General features: G+C 47.6%; 1 long non-coding RNA gene across 1 annotated transcript; it reads left to right on the forward strand.

The window, feature by feature from the left end:
• The first annotated feature begins 224 nt into the window (after positions 1-224).
• Positions 225-7,596, forward strand: LOC140691855 (uncharacterized). Its single transcript, XR_012067491.1, has 4 exons — positions 225-440; positions 1,828-2,078; positions 5,175-5,303; positions 6,156-7,596. It is a non-coding gene; the product is annotated as an uncharacterized lncRNA (long non-coding RNA).
• The last annotated feature ends 558 nt before the right edge of the window (positions 7,597-8,154 follow it).

Here is an 8,154-nt window from a genome sequence, read left to right on the forward strand (position 1 = left end):
GCCCCGCCGTCCCGCCCACTGGTGGCAGCACCGCCCCAGCCTCCGGCCGGCGCCACCTGCAGGTCAGGACTTCCGCGCGGCCCCGCCCGCCACGGCCCAGCCCAGCTGTCCCATAAGCCTCCCCCCACCCCCGTCCTGGCCGCGCCCTGCCTCCCATTGGCTCCGCAAGTTCTGCTCTCGCACATCTAGACTCGGGAGGACGCACGACGCAAGCGCTAGGGGAGGGCCCCGCGGCGTTGCCATGGTTACAGGCGCCGCGCTCCGCGCGGACCGGCGTGCGCTTCTGGGGCGGGGAGCGGGCTCCGGAAGTGTGTAGCTGCCAGGGACCATGGCGGTGCTTGCTGCTGGGGATGGCGACTTGCACGGCCGGGCGACTAGTTCTGGCCTGGTCAGTCGGCGGCAGACATCCTGTCTGGGGCGGCGTCCCACAGACGGTAAACGTACGTCCGCGCCATCGGCGGGGCCGTTGGACATGAACCGGGGTGGGATGGGGGTTGGGGTGGTGGCCGGGGAGGGCTGCGGTGCCGGGGAGCGTGTTGGGGCGGAGCGGGGCAGGGCTTGGGCACAGCCTCAAGCTTTCCTCCCCCTCAGGCCCTGGGGCTGGGGCCGCGAGTCTGGGTCGCCCTTGGTGGCCGCGGCCTCCCAGAAACCCCCGGGAAGGGCAGGCGGAGGACCCATCTTAGATGAAGCGGGGCCTTACCCGGGTTTTGAAGAGCCCCAGAATCAGATGTTGGAATGGGGTGGTTTATCAGCCTTGTTTATCTGCAGGGAAATTTCAGTTCCATCCAGATGTTGGTTCCTTCAGTCAACCTCAGGAATAAGACACAAGGGTCAGTGCCGATAAGCAGTTATCTAGGGCTTGACTCAAAATAAACTATGCGGGGTGTAGGGGTGGTAGATGGGACCCTCTCTCTTGAAGTTAGCAGTCTTCTGGGATTAGAGGCCCCAGCTGAGGATTAAATCCTCATCTGCAGTAATGGAGGTTGTGAGAAACACACAGAAGGGAGGGGTGTGGTGGCGGTAACTCATTACAGAATCCAGGACCCTTGCCTGTCTCTTGTGTAGAAGAGTCTCGCCTAGGATAGGGCAGCAGTTTTGAAAGTGTATCCAAGGCCCCGGAGGTGCAAGACCATTTTCATAGAAACGCCGGGATGTCACCTGCCTTTTGCACACTCTTGCTCTCCCGAGTTCCTGTGGGGTTTTCCAGGGAAAACCTGGCCTGTGATATCACAAAACAGGGAATGCAGAGGCAGATAGGAGAATTCAGCTCTCACCAGTCCAAAAGAGATTTGCAGAAATTAAAATCACTGCTTTTCTTCTCACTAATGGTTTTTGTTTTGAAAAATAGAATTATATTTTGTTTAAGAGTATTAATGGTAACATATAGTAGATTGTTATTATTTTTAAGTGAATTCATACACTTTTTCTAACTTCTTATTTAACTTCTAACACAGGAAATATTGATAGATTTAACTCACATAAATAACAGCCTTTTGGAGTTCTCAGTAATTGTTAAGAGTGTATAGGGTTCTGTAGAACAAGAAGTTTGAGAGCCCCTGGAGAACGGGTTCTCAGGTGCTAGTCAGGTGCTTAGTGGTGTTAGACGGATGCCAAGATGTCTTCCGCAACTGCTCCCGGACTTGAAGTAATTGGCCACATGGAGATGGGTGGGCAGTGCCTCCAGTTTACAAACCAGAAGCTGCTGAATGTGTCTGGAGTCTAGGCCATGGGGTGTGCAGGGATTCCCTTTGTATCTGTTCTATCTAAGCCGGGATTCCTGTGCAGAGGCCTGGCCTTGAAGACCCGCCCTCCTTTGCTCCCTGCCAGGTACCTTCTGTGTGACTTCAACCCTCCAGAGGGCTTCAGCCTCCGTAGGAACGTCTGCATCCACATTGCCTTCCTCCTGAAGACCCTGCTGGAGATGGAAGAGCCGGTACTGGTGCTATCCCCTTGGGGCCACCTCTACCACTGGCAGAACCCCGACATCAACCAGGTCTGGATTCCCTGGTCCGACTCCTTTGACCTCCCAAGTCTCAAAAGAAACATCCCTGACACTGAGTACGAGCAGTTCATTGCAGGTGAGGTGGTAGTCATTTAACTGGGGCCAGGTGGTCGTTGTTCTGGTTCCGAATGAACATCGGGCCATCTTACTTTGGGCTTGTCGGTCTGCTTAGGGGCCCTGCTCAAGTTTCCCACACTGCAGGTGAATTTGGTTTTTCCATAGTTTTTTCAGGAAGTCAATTTGAAGTGTAGGAGCTCTATGTCCCCTCACCTCTGAAAAACCTGGCCTCCTAGTGAGATGGAGTAGTGACAAGGAGGACACTGCCACATAGGCCTTGTCCCAGAAGGACTCACTCCCTGTGCAGTCAGGGCTGTTCTTACCTGTAGGAAAACACGATGTGTGTGTAGCATAGGCCACGTGCTGGAGAAGATATGTAACTGCCCAGCCAGTATAATTTGGTCCTGCTCAAACTACCCATTTTAAGTTTTGTAAGAGGGAACAGTTCAAGATTTTCTTTGAATAAAGCTATTTAGAGCTTATCAATTTTTTTAAATTGAAATGTGGTTGATTTACAATGTTTTGTTAGTTTCAGGTATACAGCATAGTGATTCAGTTGTACATATACATAGTCTATTCTTTTTCAGGTTCTTTTCCATTATAGGTTGCAAGATACTGAATATTGTTCCCTGTGTTCTACAGTGAATCCTTGTCGTTTGTCTGTTTTACATATAGTAATTTGTATCTGTTAATCCCAAACTCCTAAGTTTGTTTTATAAGTCTGTGAGTCTGTTTTTGTTTTATAAATAAGTTCATTTGTATCATTTTTTAAAAATTCCCCATATAAATGATATCATATGATACTTGTCTTTGTCTGACTTATTTCACTTAGTGAGATAATCTCCAGTTCCAACTAACTTGCTGTAAATGGCCTTATTTCCTTCTTTGTTACAACTGAGTAATACTCTGTTATATCTAAATACCACATCTTTGTCCAGTCATCTGTCAGTGGACGTTTAGTTTGCTTCTATGTCTTGGCCACTGTAAACAGTGCTTCTGTGAACATTGGGGTGCGGGTATCTTTTGGAATTAAGGTTCCCTCTGGATATATGCCCAGGAGTGGGACTGCTGGATTAGGTGATAAGTCTTTTTCTTTTTTCTTTTTTTTTTTTTGCCTTTTGAGGAATCTCCATACTGTTTTCCACAGTGGCTGCACCAAACTACATTCCCACCAACAGTGTAGGAGGGTTTCCTTTTCTTCACAGCCTCTCCGGCATTTATGGCTTGTGGACTTTTGAATGATGGCCATTCTGACAGGTGTGAGATGATAACATTGTAGTTTGGAGCTGCATTTCTCTGATAATTGAGCGATATTGAGCATTTTTTTATATGCCTATTGGCCATTTGTGTGTCTTCATTGGAGAATTGCTTCTTTAGTTGTTCTGCCCATTTTTGGATTTGGTTGTTTATTTTTTTCTTATTAAGTTGTATGAACTATTTATATAGTCTAGAAATTAAGCCATGGTCAGTCTCATCATTTGCAAATATTTTCTCCCATTCCGTAGTTTGTCTTTTTGTTTTACTTATGGTTTCTATTGCTGTGCAAAAGTTTATAAGTTTAATTAGGTCTCATTTATTTATTTTGGCTTTTATTTCTGTTGCTTGGGTTGCTTAGATTGCCCTCGGAAATCATTGCTGAGATGTATGTCAAATAATGTTTTGCCTATGTTTTCTTGTGAGAAGTTTATACTGTCTTGTCTAATATTTAAGTCTTTAAGCCATTTTGAGTTTGTTTCTTTTTGTTTTTTTTGCGATTCTATTGTATGTTTTTGATTTGTGGTTACCTTATTCTTCAAATATATCAACCCATTACTATATCTATTTCCTTTAGACTGATAATCACGTAGGCTCCAACACATCCTAAGAATAACAAAGAAAAAAAAGAAAGAAAAAAATCTATATTTTCTTGCCCCCCTCTCCCATTCCCACCTTTTTTTATTTTGATGTCCTTTTTCATTTTTACATCTTTATGTTTATTCTCTTGTAACTCGTTATTGCATTTCCAACTGTGGTTTTCCTGTTTCTATAGCATCCTGCTTCCTTTCTGTTTAGAATAGAACCTTTTAATGTCTCTGTTAGGTTCAATATTGCTGAGTTATCTCACCTCCCTCCTCCCCCCCTAGGCCTCTGAATACTCAGTCCAGGAAAGCTAAACCATTCTAGCCTTCATCGGTTCTGGGAAAGCAATCTTCAGAGTGGGAAAAAACATTGAAAAATAATATTCTGTGCGTTTCTTTCTACCCTTGCCCAGAGATGAGAAACATCTGAAGGTAGGGGGAAAAAGTTGGAGGTGGGAACACAAAGTCTTTTCTCCATTTGCTACTGAAGAAATGATTGCTTTTGTAATTAGTGATGATGTCCTTTAGATTGGTGAGATCGAGATTCCACAGCTTCAGCGCCTGTGAATAACCAGCCGGAAGGAAGCCCTTTAGGGCCCCTGCAGTGGGAAAGGCAGCCCCTCTGAGCACCTGTTGTTCTGTATTTTTCCTGCCTCCACACGGGTTCGCTAGGCACCTTGCAGGACAATGCAGTTACCCTAGGTGGAGGACAGGGAGACCCCTGCTGTGTGGCGAGCCACAGGAGCCCACACTTGAAGGACAAAATGTAGAGTAGTGGGGCGGGCGTAGGAACAGAGGATGGATGAGACCCAGGATAGTGTCCTGGAGTCCAGCAGCCAAGGCTGGTGGGGCAGAAGGGGCCCTGGGGCATAGGCAGTCCTTGAGGGATCTGAAGCAAGATAGGAACCAAGAGACTGGATTCATGTGGGGGTACAGCGCCCCCTGGAGTCCGGGGGGCAGCTTAGCGAGCCCAGGGGGAGCGGGCACTTCCCCAAAGCTGGGTTGACAGGTCACAACCAACTCACTGGAGACCGAGAGGCACTGAGTCATTTTTAACTTTTTGTCCCTCTTCCTGGAAAAGAAACTGCTGCCTGTTAAATAGCCTGTGTCGTTAGTGAGAATTAAAGACATGAAGCAAGATTGCCTCAAAAGTCATCCATTGTGTAGTTGTTAGTAAGGGTCAAAGGCAAACTTGAATAGATGAAATGAAACTTTCATCAGAGGATTTTAAAATCCTTTAAAATAAAAATTCTTGCTGCCTTTGTTCTTTATTTCAGGGTTCACTTGGTGATAATAATAGTAACCAAAGCAATAGCAAACCCTACAGAACTCTGTCCTGCTGTTCCAGGAACGCTGTGTTCACGACAACCCAATGAGTTGACACCACTATGAGTTCCACTTTAAAGGTAAGGACATTCATTAATCACACGGCTAATAATGGCAGAGCTGGGACTTGAACCCAAGCTGTCTGGCCCCAGAGCCCTCTCTCAGCCCCTTCACTGCAGCTCATCACTTGGCATGCCTGACACAGGCCAGCATTTAAGAGCAGCGTGACCTTGGCCAAGGCTGCTTCACTGCTTGGTCTCTGATTCCTCATCTGTCAAATGGGGGTGTGGGCAGTGAACTCTGTGAGCTCAGTGGTCACTTCCTCCAGCTCTGCTATTCTACTGCTATGAGTTAGTTTAGTAAGTATCCGAGCCCCTACATGGCTCACGCATGGGCTGGCGCTTTGCTAGGCTCTGGTTTACGGAGAAAAGTAAGATCAGCCTGCTTCTCCAGGGAGCTTGTGTCCCTCCACGGAAAGCAGCTGCGAGGCCCAGGCTCCCTCGCTGGCAGTCGGGGGCTGGGCAGAAAAGTCTGATAAGAGAAGATGGAGGCAGAGGCCCTCCGGGAACAGTGGTGGCCACACAGCTCTCAGGAGCGGGAGAGTCTTTCCTGGCTGCTGAGAGGGGAGTCCTCATGAGGCCAGTAGTCCCCCCAAGCTAAGCCCTCAGGACAAAGATCCAGCCATCCCTTCAGTGTCACCATAGAGCCAGACCATCCTCATCACTGTGCCTCTGTGCTCCTTTGTCCTGGGGCCTCTCTTCCCCATACACCCAGAAGACTTTTCTCCCTCTCTTCTCTGAGTGTCCCCTCACTTCACCCGTGGTCCCTGCTTCCTGGGTAACCATCTCTGGAGTTGACGCTTTGCCCCCTCACACCCCCCCATTTGATCAGGAGCCTGGGTTGACCTCCTTGTGCTCACTTTCCACCTTCAGATCATTGCTCCTCCTCTCTTGGGAGCACCTGGAAAACCCAGATCCTTTCCTAGCAGTGTCTGCCACCCTGGCCTCCCTGCTCATCTGCCTCAGTCAGGAGCCCCTGGACCACCAGCTCTGTATTGCCTCACCTCCTACCATCAAGATGTCAAAGTTCATTCTCCCTCCACCAACCAGTATGGTCATTTTAGGGTCTTCTTCTCCGTCAGCCTGAGCCAGCCACCCCCCATTCATCCTACCCCCGGGCTCATACCCGGGCGTGTCTCCACCCAGGTCCAGCCTGTCTCCTTTAAGTGCCCACCTCTAGCCGTCCAGCTGCTTCTCCACCAGCCTCCCTGGCCCTCCTTCACCCTCACTGGGGCATCAAGCACTGACTCCTCTGCTTTCCTGCCTGTCCACGTTCCTCTTACTTCCACTTCCCCACCTTCCAGCTCTGCATCCACAGTCAGCACTCTCTTTATGACAAACAAAACCCCCTTGACCCTTGATCTTTTCAGTTCCTCACCAGGACGACTTCCATCTCGCTTCACCCAGCTCTATTTGTTCTGAGCCTGCAGGCAGCAGGCTCTCCCAGCACAGATTTCTAAGACTACAAATCAATGCCCACCATGTTGCCACTGCCAGGCAATCCTCCAGGATTTCTCTTGTGAGCACATTTCCCCACTTACCACTCAGTGGTGTCAACATTCTCTGCTCTCTGCACACGTCTAAGCTTCCCTCTGTCTCTTCCCTGACTCCCAGCAGATGGCCTTGCCTCCTGCTTTGGAGAGAATGACATGTTACTGGAAAGAAACTCGCTCACCTGCAGCAAATCTGCTCACCTCACCTTTCATCTGTCCTTCTCCCACCTGCACTCTAGCTGTAGTTGTTCTTAATTTAGTGAGTTTAGTTGACATATATATACAAAGTTAAAAGCATAGCACACTGTAGGCTACCTTCTAGGGCTTACTTTTTCAGTTTAACATAGAGTGTATGATTCATCCATTTCGTTGCATGTACCTGCAGTTCATTTGTTTTAACTGATCTTAAATATTGTGTGTGTGAAAATAACACAAGAGAAGGGTAAGCCAGGATTCAGGATGCTGGTTACTTCCTGTGAGAAGAGGCCAAGTGCAGGATAGGGAAAGAGGACACAGTATGTCACTGTCAATATTCCTGTTATGATGCTGGGTGATATGTTCATAAATGTGTCTTATAATATTAATTTTAATACATAAATACCTCTGACAGGCACCTATGATGAGAATGTGTCATGAACCAAAACATACAATGGGTAATATTACATCATTATTGTTATGTAATCTTGTTATATTATATATTAATCATAGTCTTACATTATTTGTTATGGGTTATATATTATATAGATGCATGAATGATATATTATGTATATAAACACCTACATATGTATTATATACTATCTGCTAATAAACAGAACATAATATGCAAGTATATTTTCTATTATGTATTATTTAATAAATAATAACATACTATATCCTGTTGTATGACATGGCACATAATCTTTAATAAAATAAGAAATCTGTCAATATATATTGGTAATTAATAAAATTAAAAAAAAAAGCCCGCAACTTTTAACGCCGACACCGCTCCAGCTGTCTCTGTCTTGTCTCTTCCCTTTCATGGTCGAGGTCCTCACATTGCTATCCGTTCCCCCTTACATCTCCTTATCTTGAACCTTCCTCCTCCTCCCTTCCCATGCTACCTTCTGCCCCGTGGTCCCTCTAGTCACCAGCGGCCTCTGGGGCGCTGATTTGCGGGCACAGTCTCAGGCCCCAGCTCACCTGCCTGTCCGCCGCCTCTGCCACCGCTGGTGGGGGCGGGGTGGGGGGCAGAGTGCACCTCTTGTCCTGGAAGAGAACACAGCACAGACTCAGTGACCAGCAGCAGGTGTGGCCGGGACCTGCAGGACTTGGGGGAGAGCCAGACTGTCTGCATCCAGACTGGGGGCACTTGGAGTGTGAAGAAACCCAGTCCTCACTGC

The sequence above is a fragment of the Vicugna pacos genome, chromosome X (assembly GCF_048564905.1).
Source record: "Vicugna pacos chromosome X, VicPac4, whole genome shotgun sequence".
Taxonomy (NCBI): Eukaryota; Metazoa; Chordata; class Mammalia; order Artiodactyla; family Camelidae; genus Vicugna; species Vicugna pacos.